At 41.5% G+C, this 21113-nt stretch overlaps 1 pseudogene; it reads right to left on the reverse strand.

Moving 5' to 3' along the window:
* Positions 1 to 4815: 4815 nt before the first annotated feature.
* LOC100629836 (large ribosomal subunit protein uL23-like) lies at positions 4816 to 20108 on the reverse strand (annotated as a pseudogene).
* Positions 20109 to 21113: the final 1005 nt, after the last annotated feature.

Consider the following 21113-nt stretch of genomic DNA (forward strand, 5'->3'; position numbering starts at 1 on the left):
ACACCCACTTGTTTCATATTCTCTGTCTGATAATTCCAATGTCTGAAGTCCTTGGGGGTCTAATTTTGCTATTTTTTTCTGCAGACTCTTGCTTATGGTAGTTTTTTTGTTGTGTTTTGTAATTATGGAATTCAAGTTCATAATCAGCTGATCTTAGTGGAAATTCGGGGGGCCTCTGTTGTGAATATGCTGTCCTCAAGGGACCACTTCAAGTTAATTTCTAATCTGGGAGTTCACAGCATCCGTGCTGTCCAATGTGGTAACCACTAGCCAAATGTGACCACTTAAATCAAAATTAAGTAAAACTGAATAAAATTAAGTCAAATCACTTCCTCGTTCACACAAGCCACATTTCAAGTGCACAGCCGTCCCCCATGGCAGCTGTAGGACGCCTCCACCCTTGCAGAGAGCTGTATTTGAAAGTCCTGTGCTGGATTATAGGGATTGCATAACTTTGAACCCCAAATCAGCAGGCAGTACTGTAATGACATTCTAAATGAGTGATGTGTTTTCCACATGGAAGAGGAGCTATTCAGTCCTTCAAGTAACTTCTATTTATGCAATTTATTCCAAATCCTAACTTTCTTTGGCCAAAGACTCGTCTCCATCAAATTGAGTGGTTGGTGAAACCCCAGGCTTTAGGTTTCTGGGAGGGCAAATGGTCCCCAGTGAGGCTGAGAATCTGGTTCTGCCTATGCTGGGTTAGTTTTTGACCTCTGGGGATTTCCTCTACAACATCATTGAGCTTAACTAAGCATTTAAAAAGTTAGGGTTGTAATTCATCTAGTTTTTTGAAGTATTTTGTAGAACTATATATATATATATATGTATATAAATAAAATAAATATATATTTATATGTAATATAAATATATATATAGTTTTCAGAAAAACAAGACCCCTGCTTACCCTCAGCTCAACATCTGTCGGGAATGAAGTGCTTCACCCGTGGCAGCATTTCATGACCCCAAGATGAGATACCAGCCTCCTGCATAGCTTCTTTGTTCCCCTTTAACACTCGCCCATGCTGCTCTCATGCCCTGATCGTCCCTTCTGCCTTCTCTCTCATCTAGGAGCCTCTTAAGAGCAATGATGGTGCCGTATTCATCTCTGTATTACCACCACCTGGCACTCGCCCAGCCCAGAAGGGCACTGATTCACGTTCCTAATTTTAGCATTTAAAACATTATCTGTTAAAAAAATACCTTCCTTGGGAGATCTCTTGCATGAATAAAAAGGTGTTACCTAAAGCCGAGAGCACCGCGAGGATGGCAAACCTGCTACATCTCGTGTGCTTCCCAAGGTGATGGAGCTCTTTGCTCTTTAAGGGCTCACAGTCTAGGAATTTGCCCCCAGATGTTAAAGAGCGTAAGGCACTAGGAAATTACAGTCTCATAGGCAGGATTTTGATCGGAAGACAGGGGTGAATCAGTGGCCCTAAGGGAGCTGTCTCCTGCTCTGTTTACCAAGATGTCGATTCCTTTCCCAGCCTGAGTCATGCTACCATTACATTTTGTGTTTTGCTTTATGGATCTGCTAGACAGCAATTTCTCAGCACAGAAGTCTCAGAAAGTCTTTTTAGCTCTACTTTTAATGTTTTCCTTGTTTTTTAATAAAGAATCTGTAAAACATATGTCGATGTTTCTGGCAACACAAAGCAAACATCGACGGCTGGTCAGTCCGTGTAAGTCTTTGGTGAGGCTCCATTCGTTAATCTTCAGGGTCTGTTACTAACCCTAGGGGTCCTTTAGTGGGAGTGAGTTTGTACAGAATGTTCTTCTTGATGTTTTCAGAACTCTCTCTGTAGCTCCCAGAGTCATATTGTTGAGCTTGTTTTCAAATGTGGTGCCCTTAGGAGGGTGAGGCATTAGATGAACCAGGCACGTTGGTGGGTCTCCTGGAATCGCCACCTGAACATTCCACGCAGTGCAGAAGCACACGCACTTTAAAGTTTTAATTTTCTTTCTTGGAGATTGGCCAAGTGGGCAGAATTCTCTAGAGTGAGTCATTCCTTTAAATGATCAAAAATGGAATGTCTTTGGTTAAAATAAGGAAAATTGTTAAAATAGCAAATTGGTTATGACAGCAGTAAATGGCCAACTCTGTGCTAGGAAGAAAGCCCAATGGTCTTTAACTGTACATCTACAGCATGAGAAATGTTGAACATACACTTTGCTGCCCATGCAATCCTGCAGCATATAGTAGAAGGGCCAGAGTATTGGGTGAGACAAACCTAGGTTTACACACTGACACATGACTTTCTAAGTGTGTGACCTTGAGGAAGTTACTGCTGAGAATCAGTTTTGTCATCTTTAAATTGGAGATAATAATTCCTACTTGAAGAGATCATTTTGAGGAGTTAATGAGACAAATAATTTAAAATATCTGGCATACAGTAGATGTTCAATGATAAAATAATACCACTGAATAACTCAATAATTCAGTAATAGTTTCCTCTTCTTCCATGCAGGTACCCTTTTAGGAATATGAGCTAAATCAATGATTTGGGTTATGATTGTGTACTGTACAGGTTTTTGCATTAAAATCAAGTGTCGATATGGAAAACAATGTATACCACTTTTTCTAAAAAAGGAAGAATACAAATATATATGGATCTCTTTATGTTAAACTAGAGAACTTTTAAAATGCTGTCCTTCAAGAGGAGGTGGTAATAAGATGGCAGATAATTCATGACATTTTCTACCTTAAAACAGGAGCCAGACTTCTTTGAATATAACTTTTTTTGTATATTTGATTTTGGAGTCATATAGATTATTTATATAAGCATGAAATACAAGTAATTTTTAAAGTTCAACTTCTGAAAACCCAAACGTGTAAAGAAACAAATGAATCCTAATGTGTATGTGGTTGGTAAAATAACTACACAGAGAAAAAATACCAAAATGACTCCACAACACAGTATATTGTACACCCTTTGTGAAGTACATATTAAGGATAACAAGCACTATAAAAAGCGAATTTTTTTTTTGTAATCATATTGTTGGATAAGCATGTTAACATTGTTATTCTAAGACTTTGGGTGTGGTATTGTGGGATAAGGAAAATTAGTAACTGTACATTATTTCATTCTGTCATTTACAGTATTATTTAGAACCAAGTTTCTTGGCATGAGATAAAGAAAGCACAGATGTAAGAAATAAGAGGTTTAATAGAAACCCAGAATTATGAATGTAATTGACTACATCAGAATGAACTCATGATATATTTTATATTAAAAAAAGGGCCTCCTAATTTTAAATGGCCTAAAAACAATGGCCAGTGGTAGTGAGCACCCGTAGGGCCCAAACTGAGGTCCTGTTATATTACTTCCCACTAGAAGGAGCCAGGCTCCTTGAAGAAAGGCTCCTTGCTGTGTCTAGACCTGGAGTAAGAAATGTGTAAGATGAGGCTGGACTATCTGGACCTGGTACACAGCAAAGAAGCTATCAAAGTCACCAAGGATGGTGTCGAAAGATCGCAGGAGCAAACCTGAAGTTGTTCCACTGACCAGCTCACTGGTCCCCGCCGAAGGATGCTGACAAACCTGCTCATTATCTTAAAAATGGTGAAAAGACACCAAGAATTCGGCCGTTATCTTTCCTTTCCTGCATGAACTGACTAAAGTTAACTAATCCCAGATCAGGGGAACCTTCTCTTATGGAAGCGTGTTAGCTAATGCATGAAGAAGGAAGGAGAGAATATGAGTATGTAACCCTAGTGCATTAGTCAAGCTAGACATTAGCCATCAGTGGCCACTTGCAGCACAAAAAGAGGCAGCTACACATTTTGTGCATCTTTTGGATAAAGATAACCTATCTCTTATAATGTAAACTTGCCCAAAGTACATAGACTCAAAATAGAACCTTAACCAGCCTCTACATCCAATTGTCAACTTACAGGAAGTAAGGAGCGCAGACGGGTCTGTTAGGGGACACTACTGGGGGCAATCTCCCAAATCCAGGCTGTGAAAATACTCTAGGACAGACGATCCCGTTTCTTCAACAACTTGAAACAAAAAGGAAAGAGATGGATGTAAAGACCTATAGAAATAAAAGAGATTTAAGAGATGCATCCACCAATCTTATCTGGATCCTAACTCAATCCTCACTCTTAAAAAAAATGACACAAGACAAATGAAAATTTGAACATTGACAGAATATTTGAAAACAAATTGCTAATTTTTAAGATATGGTAATGATATTTTAGTTAATTTTTAAACAGACCTTACTCTTTAGGAATACATTCTATACTATTTACATGCAATTCTGTGAAGAGTAGTTTTCCTGAAAGATAATGCTACCCAGTCAGTCTGGGTGGGGAGTAGGTAGGTAACAGAAGAAACATAATTAATATGACATGATTAGAAATAAGCCATTTTTCTGTCTCTAACGTGTAGGATTGAGATAACACTCTGTACAATATTGTTTTCCCTTTCTAAATGGTATACGGACAGATACCAATTATATCTTCAAAAGTGAAAATACATCTCAATTTACATAAAATGATAAAATTACCTCACCTGGAAAGAAGTATACCCCACTATGAATACTTTCTCTAGGATTTTAATAAAGACCGACATACATAATCTAAGTGGAAGACCTCACTGACACCCTCAGAATATAGTGGAGACCCCAGAAATGCCATGTTTGGTAGAAAGCTACTGTAGCCCAGCACTGATAAAACTGTAAATGAAGCCACAACAACATCAGGCTGATCTATCAGTTAATCAACTACTTGCCAAAATGTAACTTAACACTCTTTTTCTTTTTTTTAATAGTGAAAAAAATTATATTTAGAATTAGCCAGCCAGACTCAGTTTAGATGATCCCAATTTTGTTGGCATCATCCACAGCACCATAGTCAGGAGCCAGAGGAACATGTGCGTTCTTCTCTCCATCAGGTCTGATCAGTGTGTTGACCTTGGCCACGTCAGTGTCATAGAGCTTCTTCACAGCCTGTTTGATGTGGTGCTTGCTGCCCCTGACATCCGCAGTGAACACAGCATGCTCCATCTTCTTCATGGCCGATGCAGTGGTCAGGGAAACCTGATGATGGCGTAGTGGTCAAGCTTGTTTCTCCAAGGGGTGCTCTTCCAAGGATATTCGGGCTGTCTTCAGAGCCCCAGTGTCTTGGGCTTCGAGAAGGTGAGTGACAAGAACCTTTTATTTGTGACAGTGAACACCTTTCAACACTGCTTTCTTGGCCTTCGAGCCTTTGCTTTGGCTTCTGCTTTGGGAGGGGGAGAGGCTGAGAGAAGTAAAGAAAATGAGGATGCAGGATTCAGAAATCCATAACTTCTGGTCTCAAGACCAATAGTGGGAGCCCCGGGCCACATGTGCATCACTGTTTCCTTTGAAGAATGCCACACTCTTAAAGGAAGAAAAAATAATGCAGGCTTTAAACCAAGCAGCGTTGGCCATGTTCTTAATATGATCAAAATGGATAAACAATTAAAAAAGTTACTAGTTAGGCATAGAAGCAAGAAAATGTATTCTACAAAGAGGCTAGAAAAACAAGAAATAGAAACATACCCCCAAATGGCCTGTATGTTGGATTGACAGAAAAAGACTTTAAAATAGTTATTGTAAACATACTCGTGGATTTAAGGTAGGAAATGTACATATTGAGTAAACAGAAAGGATCCAAGTAGAGAAATGGAAACTATGAAAAAGAGCTAAAAAAATACAATATCTGAAACTTAAAAAAAATCACTAAAGGGCTTAAGAGAGCATTGAACTTGTGGAATAAGAGGTCAGTAAAACCTATCAATAGAAACTCAAAACCAAATCTGCATGGCAGTGAAACTCCAAAGAAAAGTCCACCATTTTCCCGGCAGAGGAACCATAGAGCCTGTGTGGGCTGTAGGATGAGGCAGGAATCTAAGAGAAGAGGGAGCTCATGGAAGGGATCCGCTTCCCTGTGTATAAATCCACACAAGTGTCAGCTTCATGCCTGGATTGCACACATGTGGGATGGACCCAATTCAGCCCAGCAAGAATTTAGAGAATTAAATTTTGATTTCAACCAGTGCTCACAATAGGTGAGAAAGAACTTATGGTCTGAATTTAACCAGGTGGCTAGCTTGCTAAACCAAAACCAGTAACAGTCTCCAGAAGATTAAAACACAGCCAAGAGACTATGAAAAATAACATTCACGATGTCCAGTATGCAATCAAAATTTACTGAACATACAAAGATGAAGAAAACGTGACCCAGACTCAAGAAAAAAGACCAGGAAGAAGGCAACTCTGAGATGATTCAGTTGTTGGAATTAGCAAAGCTTATAAAGCAGCTAGTGTAATTATGCTCTTTGAGGTAAAAGAAAAAAAAAACACTGGAAGTGAATGGAAATATAGGAGTTATCAGCAGATAAGGAATAATAATTTTAAAAATATATCAAATGAAATTTTAGAACTGAAAATACAATTTGAAAAAAAATCACTGGATTATCTCAATAGCAGAATGGAGATGACAGAAGAAAGAGAGGACTTGAATAGAGATGAGTTGAAATTAACCAATATGGAGAAAAGAGGAAGAAGAGATTATAAAAATGAACAGAGCTAGGACCTGTGGGCCAACATGAAACAGTCTAATAGATGGTAATTAGAATCCCAGAGGAGAGGAGAAAGAGACTGGGAGACAAATTGACCTCCTGGGGCTGCCATAAGAAAATAACCACACACTGGGCAGCTTAAACAACAGAAATTTATTTTCTCCCACTTCTGGAGCCTGGAAAAGTGGGATCAAGTGTCATCAGGGTTGGTTTCTGGTGAGGCTCACGTCCTGGTCTACAGACAGTCTCTGCTGTGTGTGTGGAGGGAGAGAGTCCTCTGGTGTCCCCTTCTTCTCCTAAGGACAAGAGTCCTGTTGGATTAGGCCCCATCCTTATGACCTCACTTAACCTTTGTGACTTCCTTACAGACCCTCTCTCCAAATATGGTCACATTAGGGGGTTAGAGCTTCCACCCATGAATTTTGGGAGGATTCAGTTCAGTCCAGAACAGGGGAAAAATATATTTGAAAAGGTAATGACCAAAAGCTCCCCAAATTTGATGAAAAAGTAAACATTCAGATTTAACGAGTTCAATAACCCCCGAGATACCACTAAGCACCCACTGGAATAACTAAAAAAAGAAAGGAGGTGTAATATTTGGAACTCTTACATATGACCTACAACAGTGAAATGGGTGTAAAAGTTGTCTCGGTTTCTTATGAAATTAAACATATATCTACCCACTGATATAGCCATTCTACTCATGTGCAGATGCTCAACAGAAGTGAAAACATATGCTCACGAGACGCCAAGTACAAGAGGTTCAGGGTGGTTTCATTCATAACAATAAAAACAGGGAACAGATGCTAACGTCCACCAATAAGAGAATCAATAAAATATAGTATATTAACCTAACAAATTCTACTCACTAATAAAAGGCAACAAACTACTGAATCTCAAAAATGCGCTTGGAGAAAGAAGCCAGACACAGAAGAATACCTACCATATTATTCCATTTCTCTGAAGTTCTAGAACACGTAAAACTCGTCTATGGTGACAGAAATATGAGCAGTTGTTGTCTCTTGGGATTTCTGAACTCGACAGATGGGGCCCCGAGGGAACTTCCTGGGGCTGTGAAAAGACGTGTCTTGATTATGGTATGGTTTTTACAGGCATATGTATTTTTCACAACTCGACAAATTGTACACTTAGGATTTGCGCATTTTACTATATGTGAGTTATATCTCAAAAAAATCCTACAAATTTTTTTCAACGTTGTTCAGTAGGTCCAGCTGGTGCAATAAAGCAAGGACAGGAAATGGAAGTTGGAGACTGGAATGGAGGATAAAAATTCTCATTCTTTGATTATGGCATCCTTACGCACACAGGAAAACCAAAATAATCTATAATCTGTATTCATATTGACAGAATGAACGGATGAATTTATCAAAGCAATGGATGCAAACATAATTTTTCAAATAAGTTGTATTTCTATATACAAATAAATAGAAAATAGTTCTTTAAAAATGATAGCCTTTAATAAATCAGTAAGTCAGGGAGAAGGGACAAATCTTTTTTACAGAAGAATTTCAAATATTACATGTAAACACCTCCCCCTTTCCAGGAGTTACTAAAATGACAATCTTTGATTTTGTTAGACAAATTGCTTCAATGAGTAGAAGGTGTATTAAGAAATATGTTCATATAAGTGTTCTCTTCTTTGCTCTGAAAGGATTTTATACTACCCATGCATTCTCTAACATGGCCATGGTTGGCACCTTTCTAATTTGATATATCAGGACATTTCTGGTTGAAAAGATTTCTTTTAAATTATTCTATTGAGCACATTGGCTTATAACATTGTATAATTTCAGATGTACATTATTATATTTCAGTTTCTGTGTAGACTGCATCGTGTTCACCACCGATAGTCTAGTTTTTTTCTATCACCACACACATGTGCCCCTTTACCCCTTCCAACCTCCCCCTTTGCCCTTCCCCCTCCGGTAACCACTAATCTGTTATCCTTGTCCATGTGTTTGTTTATCTTCCACATATGAGTGAAATCCTGTGGTATTCGTCTTTCTCTGCCTGACTTACACGGAAAGCAGTATGGAGATTTCTCAAAAAATTAAAAATAGAAATATCATATGATCCAGCTATTCCACTTCTGGGTGTTTATCCAAAGATAACAAAAACACTAATTCAAAGAGATATCTTCCCCCTTATATTCATTGCAGCATTAGTCACAACAGCCAAGACTTGGAAGCAACTCAAGTGCTCATCAACAGATGAATGAATAAAGAAGATATGGTGTGTACATACAATGAAATACTGTTCAGCCATAAAAACAGATGAAATTTTGCATTTGTGACAGCATTGATGGGCCTTGAGGGTATTATGCTAAGTGCAAAGGTGTTTTGATTACTAGGCATTTAGATGTTGTAAGAAATGAAATAAACCAACCATCTCTTATTTATGAAAATCCAACCACTGTATTATTTTTCTGTATGATCTTTGAAAACATAATACCATTATTTTATACTAAAAAACTACAGGATATAATTCATTGGTTAAAAATACATGGATAAATAGATACATGGAGACACACACACAAGCTGGTGTTGGCATCTCCACATTTCATCAGAACACTAAGCCATCCATAGTACTGATTAATAAGGATTTTAATGCATGTAGACACACTCTTTTTGCCATGATTTTGAATGGTTTTGATAAATGCCGTTTTCCATTTTTGGCATCACTACTAAATATATTATTCCTGTTGAAAAAACAAGCAGATAATGGTGGTGCAGTCTAAAATATCTCTTATCAGTCTCCATTAGGAAACATGTTTTAATTAAACTCGGATCTTAATCTAATCTTTTTTCCTAGAATGTGAAACTGGCAATGGCCTAAAAAGATTTGGATCTTTGATATTGATGTTATAGAATTCACTCTGTTGATTTGTCAGATGTTTTAAATAAAATATTGAGTCCCTTGTTTCAGATTTGGGGTTTAGATCATTCTAGTGGTGAAAGCAAGCCTAGAGTTTCCTTGTCCAGTGGCTCGCAAATATCACAAGCAGCCAGGATCACCAGGTGAGTTTAAGAACGTACTGACACTGAACCCATACTATCTTCCCATCAAGGGGCTTATGGTGCTACCCGGGAACTTATGTTTTAGAAGCATAACAATAACTTCTAATGGGAACCATGGAAGCCCCAATCGAACATCCACAGGTGAGGGACGTCAGGGACTTGATTGAGATGACATGACGAGTAAATGGCTGTAGACACAGACAGACATTATTTGAGAATTTATTACTGCACAAAATCCACAGACAAGCCCACGAGATAAGTATCATTCTGGTCCCATATAAAGCTGGACATTGAGGCATGGGCATTGAAGCCACACAACTGTGGGTGGCAAAGCTAAGGTCTGGAGTGGTGTCTGCACTGACATCCTCGTGTTATCACTGGTGTTCAGAGTTCTTCTCCCGATTCAGGACCCTTCTCATAGACAACATCCATGTTCTTACCTGGGTTTGGTTTAAACCAGGAAGGCATTCTGTGCAGTTAATTTTCACTTAACGTTTACTCCCATATTTACTCTTTCAATGCTCTTCAATCCTACGTGTGTCTTCTGCTTCTTTCTAGAATGGAAAATTCTTGGCCATGATTACTTCAAATATTTTTTCAATTCCATTATTTCTTCTCCTTTTGGCATTATAATTATGTGTATATTACACATTTTAAATTGTCCTGCAATTCTTTCATATTATCTTTCACTTTTATTTTCTTCCTGCTTGCATTTTAGTTGGGACATTTCTATTGACATATCTTCAAGTCATTGATTCTTTCCTTGGCTACGTCCAGTCCACTGATGACCCCATCAGAGGCATATTTCATTTTTGTTGTGGCCAGTATTTTTTTTTTGTTTTTTGAGGAAGATTCGCCCTGAGCTAACATCTGCCACCAATCCTCCTCTTTTTGCTGAGGAAGACTGGCCCTGGGCTAACATCGATGCCCATCTTCCTCTACTTTATGTGTCAGACGCCTGCCATAGCATGGCTTTTGCACAAGCGGTGCCATGTCCACACCCGGGATCCAAACCTGCGAACCCCAGGCCATCGAAGAGGAACGTGTGAACTTAACCGCTGCACCACTGGGCTGGCCCCTGTGATCATCAGTATTTTTTACTTGCAGTGTTAACTTTTGCTGCAATCTTAGAGTCTCCCTGCCTTAGCCTACATTACCCAACTTTTCTTGCATTTCATAGTCTTTCCTGTTAGAACCCTTTACATATTAATCATAATCATTTTAAAGTCTCATAATTCCAAAGCTGTGGCGTATCTGAGTCTGGGGAGCATGCTTGGTCTCTTTCTATGGTGCTGTTTCTCATCTCTCAGCACTCCTGGGAGGTTTTCGTTTGTTTAAAGCCAGACATAATGGACTGGGTCACAGGAACCGTGGTGACAAGGACTTTAGTGTGAAATTTTCCGGGCTGAGGTGCTGGAGGCTTCCTGTTCCTCCTTTCCTTCTTTTGTCTCCCCTGTTGTCCACTTCCAAGAACTTCTCCTTAGGTAGAGTCTGTGACTTGTGACCCTTCAGGCTGCTTTTATACAGGAGAGCTGCCCTGCAGCACTAAGATGCAGCGAGGGTCGCATTTTATTTACTCACTTTTCACCGAAGCTCAGCTGCCTGTGGGCTTGTGTTCCTGGCTGTTACCTTCACAGGGCGTTCTTAGCTCTTTCTCCCCTTAGCTGGGCTGGGGGGCTACTGGGGGCTGGAGTCAAGTACGTGCCTCCCCCAGGTGGATAAGCACTGCTCAGTCCTTTTCCCTGGAGAGCATGCCTCTGCACATGTTTCAAGATAGTTACTTTCCTCCTCATTCTGCCAGAAACACAAGGAATCTTTCTTGGCTCCTCGCCGTGAGAAACTGGGGAATTACTGGAGGTAAGATGCCCAAATGTGTGAGGTCCTCCCACAGCCTGCGGCCCAGGGGGTTCTGGTGGTCGTGCTTGTCCACACTCGGCCCCCTGCAGTTTGTCAAAATGGCTACGTAAGGGTCCATCAGCTGTGTCTGTTCTCTCTGTGGCTCTGAGGCACCTGTCGCTCCAGTTCCAGAGGGACCTCGGTTCTCTGACGGGTCTGAGGAAAGTTGTTGACTTTCAGGATGTTCTGATTTTTGTTGATAGGAGTGACCTTCAAGATCTTTATGGGTGACTCTGAAGCTGGAATTCTTGGTATCATACATTTCATTTTGAGAGCTCTTCGTAATTCTCTGAGTTTTTCCCCTTTTTACTTAGTTCTACTCTTGTTTCACAGATGCAGTATCTTCTCTGAAAATATTAACTATAGTTTTTGATTAGTTTAAAATCACCCGCTTTTCCAAGGAAGTGAAGAGAATGAACAGGCAAGCCACACACTGGGAGAACTTATTTGTAAACTATATACCTCATCAAGGACTTGTATCTACCTACAAAAAGAATATCAAAACTCACAGTAAGAAAACGAACAGCCTATTTAAAAAGGGGCAAAATATTTAACTGACATTTCAGCAAACAAGATATCCAGATGACAAATAAGGGCATGAAAAGTATTCCACATCATTAGACATTAGGAACACACAAATTAAAACCACACTGAGATAGCACCACAGGCCTATTAAAATGATTATATCATAAAAGACTGCCGTAGTAAGTGTTGGTGAGAATAAGTAGGAGCTAGTATTCTTCTATGCAGCTCTTGGAAATGTAAAATGGTACAACCAATTTGGAAAACAGTTTGGCAGCTTCTTAAAAAGTTAAACACAAACTCACTCTACGGTCTGGCCTTTCCACTCCTAAGTATTCACCTAAGAGAAATGCAAGCATGTGCCTTAACAGAGATTTGTACATGAATGTTCACAGTAGCTTTGCTTTTAAGAGTCAAGAACTGGAAACAACATAAAATTTTATTAAAAGGTGGAAGGGTAAACAAATTGTGGAATATCCACACAATGGAGTACTCACGGCTCAGCAACAAACAATATTGCCTGCTGGTTCACACAACAGCATGGGTGAATCTCAAGATAATTATGCTGAGTGAGAGAAGCCAGACAAAAAGCGGTCCATACTGTATGATGCCATGTATGTAAAACTGTAGAAAAGGCAAACCAGTCTACAATGACAGAAAGTAGATCAGCGACTCTCTGAGGATGTATGGGGAGCAGGGAGGTGCCAGAGAGAAAGATGCAGAAGGGCACGAGGAATCTGTGATGCACACATTCATTATCTTGATTATCGTGATGGTTTCACAGGTAACATATATCAAAACTTATCAAATCATCCACTTTAAATAAGTCCATTTATTTTTCTTCAATGATACATCAATAAAGGTTTTAAAATGGAAAACAAACCAAAGTTCACATATTGTACAATTTAATTATGGAAATTCTAGAGAACTAATTTATAGTGACAAATAAATAACAAATCAGTGTTTGCCTGGGCATGGCGGTAGGGAGTTTGATGGTAGTGGGGCACATGAGACTCTCGGGGTCGTGGAAATGTCCTATATCTTGGTTGTGGGGGTGATCATTTTGGCATATCTACTTATTACAACTTGTCCCACTGTACACTTGATGGATACGCATTACCCAGTATGCAAATTATACTCCAACATCTTTTATTAAAAAAAATCAAGTCTAGTTCCTGCGTATGCGTTCCATGGGGTTATGTTTAGGAGAGAGAGAGGTTTCAACAGCCACCACGGAGAATAGCATTGAGAGGCTAAAAGAAATGAGTGAGCAGTTAGCATATCGAGTCCATGTTATTTCTTCTGCTAAGGAATGGCTCCCTCATTGAAGGATTTCTGGGCAACCCTGAAATAAATCTGTGTCAAACAAATGTTTACAAGATGTTGGAAATTGTGGAACTCTTCTTTTTTTTGTTTTCATGTAAGGGAACTCCACCTCAGTGATGGTGTTTACATGAGCGCAAAAACTATTTAAAGTATAAAAAAATTCAGGAGAGCAAAGAATACACTTTGTTCTGAGATCCCGCTCCAATCCATCTAATTCCAATTATTATCCTGCAATGAATGAATTAAAACCATCTGATTTAGTCATGTTTGTAAAATGCTCTTATTATAAGGACTTTGAATGTTTTACTTGTTTCTTTTTATAATCATTGGGTAATGACCCTCCCTTTTTAAAGTTTAAATGTCAAACATAGATGTCAAATGAGTAACGTAAAAGATTTGAGCATATACAATAGTCATGTGTAATATCCCGGAAACGTCTTATTAGACTTTCCTCAGAGGGCTCCTGCCCTGAGAGGCCGAGGATGGTTTTAATTATTTGTTGAAGAGCATGAGTCTTTAAAAATATTAAACTATGATGAAATGGAAAGAATATTTTGAGGCAGCTACAGACAGAACCCTGCCTGTCAGGATGAAAGGCTGGGAGTGAGTCACCCAGCAGAGGGAGATGGGGTCACACTTCCTAAGCGAGGAGGTCGTCTCTGCAAGCCGATTACACAACAATGGGATGGCCCTCTCACCACCGGTCCTGAGAGGCCTGGGGTGAATGCTGAGTCAAGACCCCTGGGCAGAGTGGCACCGTAGACATCCTGGGGGGGTGGGCATCACTCCCCAGCCATGCAGAATGCGGGTTCCTTGGAGGAGTTGCTGGCATGGCTCTTTTTGCTTTGGAGGAGAATATCTAAATCTGACAATGTTGTGCACATATGAATGAGTTCCTGGGGAGCCATTCCCACTCCAGACAGAGAATGTCTTTCTAGCATTAGGGTGATCGCTGAGCATAGATTGCACTGGGAATCATGCTGCTTTTAGTTAGGCTTTTGGGGGCAAATGGCTTAAATAAGAAAGTGAAAGGTTATGAGAAGGTCGAGACTTTTCTTTTTTGGTGAGGAAGATTGGCCCTGAGCTAACATCAGTTGCAAATCCTCCTCTTTTTGCTTGAGGAAGATTGTTGCTGACCTAACATCTGTACCAATCTTCTTCTATTTTCTATGTGGGACCCCACCACAGCATGGCTTGACAAACTGTGTGGGTCCATGCCCAGGATCAGAACCCCCGAACCCTGGGCTACTAAGGTGGAGCGCTAACCACTATACCACCGGGCCAGCCCCCTCAAGGAGACTTTTAATCAAGATGATGCCAAGAATTCCTGCTTTAAAGGCCCACCCCCACTCCAAACACAGCAAAGATAGAGAAACAATAAATAATACAATAAAGTTGTTGTAGGATAAAGAGGAACAACAAGAAGCAGCCAGAGCCTGGTTTACAACTTTAAATAAAATCTAAATGTAGGAGAGGCCCCACTGTGAGTGAAGGTGGGGTATGAAGGCCATGGGAACCTGGGAGCGATGCTTCTCCAAGCCCTGGGCCTCCAACCCGAGCTCAGCCGTAGAGCAGAGGACAAAGATCGCGAGCTGGAAAGACGGAGGGGCAAGTGTGAGTCACCCAGGAGAGGGACGTGGACCATATTTCATACCGACTGAAAACCTTCTTCACTCTTTTCGCATTCTTCCACTGCCTCATCTAAACATCTGCCTCCTAAATTCTGAATAAACTATTCAGCACGGTTCTCTCTGTGCTCAACCCAACGGATGAAAGGGTTGATAACTCCAGGGAGATCAGTCTTGGCCGTGTCAAAAACCACCAACCCTGATTTTATTGTAATTGATGGTGGTCACCGTCTAGAAGGAGTGGTTGCATAACTGAAACCCGATACCACGAAGACCACAACAGAGGTTGGTAAACAATGACACGACGTGTCTCCTGAAAAACCAGTCAGTTCTTCTAGAAGTGGAAAAGGAGGAGGCCTGTAAGGATGTTATGGGGGCCAGCCCGGTGGCACAGTGGTTAAGTTCACACATTCCGCTTTGGCAGCCTGGGGTTCACCGTTTTGGATCCTGGGTGTGGACGTGGCACCGCTTGGCAAGCCATGCTGTGATAGGCGTCCCACATAGAAAGTAGAGGAAGATGGGCACAGATGTTAGCTCAGGGCCAGTCTTCCTCAGAAAAAAGAGGAGGATGGGCAGCACTTAGCTCAGGGCTAATCTACCTCCAAAAAAAAAAAAAAAAGAAGAAGAAAAGCAGGATGTTATGTGGGGTCTGAAAGAGGAGCAGTCGTTTGTCAGATAAACTACGAGGTAAGTTTAGGCTTTGAGAAGTCTACAAGATGCTAAGGATGTAAGCATAAGCAAGGAAGCCCCTAGGAAGTCAACAGACTGACAGCCTCAATCAGCCAAGCCTGTGAGCAGGTTGTCCATGGGGATGGTGCTACAGCATGGAAAACAGCAGGCATTGTGGGGCACAGAGAAGGGACACTTACTCCAATCGTCGGGACTAGTGGGGAGCTTCCTGGAGGACTTAGCTTGGAGAGAAGATGCAGCATATGCAAGGCATAGAGAGAAATGACCTCATGAATTTGTACCTTGACTGGTGCTACTGATGACACAGAAGATGGAGGCAGACATACTGGTTGGTAGCAGGTGGTAAAGATTCTTAAATGCTTTCTAAGAAATCTGGGATGCGTCTGTTGGCCAATGAACAGCCATTCGAGGTGTAAAGAATCAGAAGGGACCAGATCTATTTTGAATGAGATGTGTTTTACAAGGATAAATAAACTGTGGTACCAATGTGGCTAGGACAGACTTGAAAACCAGGGGGGATCATGAAGAGTTAGGACCATAACCCCATTACTGGCTTCTGCCCCTTTGGTCTTCACATGCAGGATGCTGTAATCACAGTCACCTTGCTGCTGGGAGACTAACAAAGACACTTCTAGAAGTTCACACACAGGCTTGTGATTCTTTGGGTTCTTTGGGTTCAAGAGTATGGGCTTTGTGGCCTAACAGACCTGCGTTCCGAAGTTGATTTTATACCTTATTAGCTGTGTGATTTTGGTCAATTTGGGGTAATCTCTTGGCACTTCCGTTTTCTTATCTATGGAATTTAAATAATAACGTTCAGGTCTTCAGATTGTCTTGAGGGTTAAGTGTGCAATACATGGACACGTTAATAGTGATAATTGCTCAACAGTGTTTCTGCTCTTGTGTCCTGCCCTCTGTGTGAGGAATGACAAGCCCTCCCCAGGTGATCTCAAAGGGTAAGGCCACAGGATCGGGGTTGAGAAACTCTTTGGAGTTAGGTCTGTTGAAGGAAGAGAAGAAATTCATGCTTCACCACCTGTCTTAGAGAACATCAGGACAGTGTTTTTTTCTGAGGTGAATCAGGGGTATCAAGAAACATCTCGTTGAGAATGTTTCGTTTGTTACTGGAAATACAGAACCTGGAGGAGCATGAGGGTCTGGATACATAACATGAAAGTATATGAGTGAAAACTGAGATCATAGGAGTGGAGGAGGACATGTAGAAGGAATAAAGAGAGAGGAAAGAGAAGGGCTGGAGACGGACGCCTGGGATCCACAAGAGAATTGTCAGAGGAGGAGAGGAGCCAGCACAGGAGACACAAAGAGCAGCCAGAGATGCCAGAGGATCCCCCGAGATGGAGAACTCCACCATGGAACCGACCTCGTGTATATGGCACTGTCTTGGCGACCCCCATCCTCTAAATTAAATGTGACATAGGTGACTGCAGTAATTTCTTGTGATTATTTTGGAATTCATCAGAGTCTCTTACACTACTTGTTAAAAACATACCCTTATTTGACCCAAACAATACCAACCCGTCATGCCATTGACAATTCAGTTAAGCTCGTGCCGCCTGCTTTAGGCATTTGAGGAAACAGCTGTGATTATGTGAACCAAATACCCTAGCTTCCAACTTATAAAATTAGTAGCATCGTCACTTTGTTGCTTTTGCAGTTAATCGGTGGGTTTTTGGCTCTTTTTCTTTTTCTATGATGGCAGAGCAACTTGAGAATCTTGAGCTGAAGAAGCTGCTTAAGCATTACACCTGACTTTCACGGGGGCTGGATCAAACCGAGAGAGCTTCCTGGAGAGAAAATTAACAACTGGAAAACTGAAGAATCATATTTACCTTCTAGAAAAGGTGGGGGCCCTGCAGACCTGGAGTTGTCAAGGTCAAGAACCACAGTTATGGTTGTTGGGAAGAAGTGGAAGTCTCTTGTTTCTGATCCTGCAAAGACAATGCTCTTTGTAAGAATTCTTCCCACAGAAGTCCCTAGATTTGTGTTCATTGCCCAAGTGTCGGGGGGTGAGGTGGCTCACTTCCAGCTCCAACATGTGGCTGGGAGGCAGGGAGGGCACAGTTCATCTGAATCAGCCATCAGGATGTCTTCTCAGCAACGAGAGGAGTAACAGAAGCTGGGTGTTCATGTCCAATCACAGATCACACATAGCATGAGGGTGCCCATGCGAAAGTGTACACAAGCACACACATGTGTGTATGCACACATACGCACACATATACACACACAGGCCACACTAATATGCTGACCTTTGTCACAAAGCCTGTTATCAAAATGGTAGCCTTTACCAATAAAACAATCATTTATGTTTTTTTTTAAAGATTTTATTATTTTTTTTCTTTTTCTCCCCAAAGCCCCCCAGTACATAGTTGTATATTCTTCGTTGTGGGTCCTTCTAGTTGTAGCATGTGGGACGCTGCCTCAGCGTGGTTTGATGAGCAGTGCCATGTCCGCGCCCAGGATTCGAACCAACGAAACACTGGGCTGCCTGCAGCGGAGCGCACAGACTTAACCACTCGGCCACGGGGTCAGCCCCCAATCATTTATGTTTTTGCATCTCATTCTCCTAAATTTTAAAATAATTTTTAAATGGTCTTTACAGTTCTTTCCACTCCCACCTGGAAATGACAAATAGCCAACGTCTCCCTTTCCATCTCCTGTTAATGGGTTCTTGCTGACAAACCCTCTTCCCCACCCGCACTCTGCACCCCCTTTGTCACCCTCCGCTCGTGTGGAAGGCCTCTGAAGAGGGTGGCGCTGTGTTCCTAGCCAGCGCGTCTGGCTCAGCAGTCCTTCATGTCTCTCTGTGGCTTTGCTCATATGGCTCACACAACTGGACTCCTCCTTTCCCTGAAAATACCTCTTCCTTTTCTTCTTCCCATAGACTAAAGCCCGTTACATCTTTCATGGCCTGTCCCCTCATCGCTGCTCCAAGAACATCACATTCTGATCCTTCTCCAAGAATCCCGCCCACTGGACAAGTACTGCACGTTGGTGACACTGGCTCACATTGTGTGTGTTGATTTATGGTTCCATGGAGACTAGAATCCTGTATTTCCATTTCCTTCAGAGCAGAGTTATTTAATCTTTGGCACAGTCCATAGTAACTGGCTGGGGGCGGACACTTAGGTCTCCTTACCAACGAGAAATAAAAGAAAGGATAAGTGTGTGTGGGGGGTCATCTAAATTTCATTTTCCCGTTTTTATTTTTGCCTATTATTGGTACATTTATATTAAATATCAATCATGTTTTAATAGTTAGTACTTGCACATGACACACAATTTTAAATGCTCAAAGAATGTAAAGGAGAAGGTCCCTTGTGCACCCGTGCCTCATTTTGCAGCCCCCTCCCAGGAGTCACGTGTGTCGTGTCTTTTCCTAGAGATGTCCCATCCTCCTGTGTGGTGAAGGATTCTTTAGTCCATGTAGCTGTCTCTGTGCTTTGATTAAACTAATAACACGGGAAATCATCGAACGTCAGGAATGAGTTTATCTGGTTTAGAACGAGGCTCCAAGATCCTATGTAGGGATCCAGAAGAAAGAATGGAAGTAACGCTGCCTGACTCCGATCAGTGTTAATCTTGGGTCCATCTTCCCAGAGTGAGACTGAGTCAGTGATGGAAGCAGCAGCTGGTCTGTGCTTGGCCGGACGGTGGGTCTTCAGAGAACATTAAGTTCTCTGTCATTCACGTGTCTCTGTTATTAGACCTGAAAACCAAACAAAAAACATTTCTAATCCAGTTACAAAACTCAGAAATAGTATTTATCTGATATATTTTTTGAATGTGTAAGGTATGCATCACTGCAATCATGGAATTTTCTTTCTGTTATGTTGTGCCGTATCTTCTAGTCAAAGGAAAATTAGAGGCACACACATACATTATACAAGTGAATTATTGGGAATAAAAACACTTGTTTGGAAAGACTTCTTGGCATGCAGCGAAATCAGGGAGTTCGCTTTCAAGAGTGATTTGCTATCAGGGTGACGTGACAGGACCAGACGGCAACATGAGGTCCCCTCCCTTTCAGAAGGAAATGACTCGTACACAGAGACCTGGGACCCAGAGAGGCGTTTTCCTCCCAGAACCCCTTTGCTGTTTGCTGGTTTAGAAAACACGTGCACAGGGCCGGCATCCCTAACCGGAGGAATAAGAGCCCATGGGGCAGAAGAGCTGTGGACAGGGACACAGGCCAAGTGACAGCGAGGGGACCTGTCCAGCTACGTGTGGGATTCCCGAGGGAACTTGCCGCTAGGCTGCACTTTCAGCCCCAGAGTCCACTTCCTTTGGAAGATAAACATGTTGAAACTGTGTTGAAGAGTCTCCTGAATCAAACGCTTCATGAAGGACAGCTCTGTTCTCTGTTTTATCTCTGCAATGCCTTGAGTCAGAGATGCGTCAGGAGGCTGGCGAGTCAGAACGGAATAAGCCTGCATTGTCGTGACTAGTTTTACAGACGGAATTTATGCGCCTCAGCATCACCTGTTGCGTCCTTCTCTCCAATACTTTCCACACATGTCGTTACTTGTCCAACGTGTCAGCTTTGAAGAGCATAAGAGTGTGGACTCTGTGTGTCCTAGTCCAGCGTTCTCAGCCCCTGGTGTAGTGTTGGGCTCATACTGGAGAAGTGCACAGAATGTGGATAGGTCATGAGTGAACGGATGTTGAGAAAGGCCTGGGTCCTGTACTTATGAGCAATGCCAGTGAAATTTTTAATAGTGTTGGGTTTTAGTGTTGATCTTCAGTGGCAGCTTTCATTTTACGTAACAGGATTAACTTATTTTTTATGACATATATACGTATATCGAATCATCACATTGTACACTTTAAATATCTTACAAGTTTGTCAATTATACCTCAATAAAGCTGGGGAAAAAAACAAACTTACTTTTTGTGACAATGCTTCCATCAGATCCCTCTCATGGGGCAAAAGACTCCAGATGCTCAGCATGTAATAATCTTTCTTTTCCTTGGAAAGCAGATGGGATTACAGATGCAACATGATCTTTGTGTCCTTTCCTCAGAAAACCAACCATGTAGAGGGATAGAGCGTAGAACACTTGTAGATGAATCTCTTTCTCAAAGTCTCTGAACTTGAAGATGGGGCTGACTCGCTTTCCACCATGGAACAGAAAGAACCTTGGCTCTCTCTGCCTCACAGCAGGTTAAAAGTTGTAATTGAGTGTTGCTTGAGTTGCTGCCCTAAATATGCTAGTGGGGCATGATTGATGATGCCAAAGGCACAGAGTTTCTGCCCCACCAGAGGAGAGAGGTCAGAAAATATTCTTTCATTGAAGCATTTCAACTATTTGTTCCCACTGAACTTGGCTCTGCCTTTTGGACAAGTTCTCTGGTGCCCCCATCTCCTTATGAGAAAGGGCGACAAGCTACGGGGTCCTCGGGGAACAGAGAATCTCACTCAGCAGCCGTTGGGGGCAGGA

This window comes from Equus caballus, chromosome 31, assembly GCF_041296265.1.
Source record: "Equus caballus isolate H_3958 breed thoroughbred chromosome 31, TB-T2T, whole genome shotgun sequence".
NCBI classification, from domain to species: Eukaryota; Metazoa; Chordata; class Mammalia; order Perissodactyla; family Equidae; genus Equus; species Equus caballus.